Source organism: Pteropus alecto, unplaced genomic scaffold (genome assembly GCF_000325575.1).
Source record: "Pteropus alecto unplaced genomic scaffold, ASM32557v1 scaffold106, whole genome shotgun sequence".
Classification (NCBI taxonomy): Eukaryota; Metazoa; Chordata; class Mammalia; order Chiroptera; family Pteropodidae; genus Pteropus; species Pteropus alecto.
In genome coordinates, this window is record NW_006442103.1 from 6,380,981 (window position 1) to 6,382,280 (window position 1,300).

General features: G+C 35.4%; 1 pseudogene; it reads left to right on the forward strand.

Annotated features, from left to right (window-relative positions):
* The first annotated feature begins 524 nt into the window (after positions 1 to 524).
* LOC112469100 lies at positions 525 to 636 on the forward strand (annotated as a pseudogene).
* The last annotated feature ends 664 nt before the right edge of the window (positions 637 to 1,300 follow it).

Below are 1,300 nucleotides of genomic sequence, written 5' to 3' on the forward strand. Positions count from 1 at the left end.
GATACATCAGTGAACAAAATGAAAGACATAAACCTCTGTGGCCTATAAAAATATGTAAAAAAAAAAATAGATAATTAAATTATATAGTATGTTAGAAAATACTATAGGAAAAAGAAACTAAAGCAGAGAAAGATAAGAGAGCAGAGAAGGAAGGTCGAATTTTAAATATAATATTTAGAGAATGCGTAACTGAGAAAGCTACTTTTGAAAATAACTTCGAAGGAAATGATAGAATGAATCTCAGAGAAATATGGAAATAGAAGAATAATAATTGTGAAGAAACAGAAGGGAGGTTAGTGTGGCTGGACTAGAGGAGACTTGGTAGATTGTACTGAGAAGAAAATATAGTAAGACAAGGGTGAGAACAAGAGGGCCAGATAGGAGGCTATCAACATAATCCAGTGAGAACGTCTATTGCTTTAAGCCAGAGGGAAATCAGTGATAGCAGAGAAAACTAATTAAATTCTGCATATATTTTGAAAATATAGCCAATAGAATTTGTTGACTTTAAAAATAGAGTTTGAGTCTATGGCCATGCCACCCTGAACATTCCCGATCTCCTCAGAAGCTAAGCAAGGTTGGGCCTGGTTAGTACTTGGATGGGAGACCACCTAGGAAGACCAGGTGCTGTAGGCATTTTGTAAACAAACAAACAAACAAATAAAGAGTGTGAAAGAATGAGCAATGTCAAGGATCACCGTCAGATTTTGTCCCAACTAACAGGGAAGATGGAATTGCTCTAATTTAATTAGGGAAGGTCAGAAAGAGAGCAGATTTTGGGGAAAAGATTAGATCTTCAATTTGAAAATATTAATATGAGTTGCCTATTATGTATTCACACATATATTTGTAAATGCAGATTAATATATAAATTTGGGGATAAGCTGGAAGGTCAAGGATGCAAATGTGGGAATCTTATGGTGAAACAACGAAAGGCAAAGAATTTGATTTTGCACCCAGGGAGGTAACTGTAATGAATGATTAATCATGGAGTTTAAGATGGCTAGGGAAGAAAGTGAATACATGGAAGGTTAAAGAGAGAGAATGAAAATGTTTAGGATCAATAAATTTTATATTCCAGTAGGGTCATAGGATTGTTGGGTTCAGGCTTAAGATCGAAGAAACTGGGAGTACTCTAAGATAGTTGGAAAGTATGATTTTGAAACAAAGATCTTGATGGGGGTACAGTAACACCATCACTTGTTATTTGAACAATAGGCCATAGGCTCCAAACTGCTTATACACACTATTTTAACTTCATGTATCACGCTCCCTCACATTGTTTACTATGCTTCAGTCG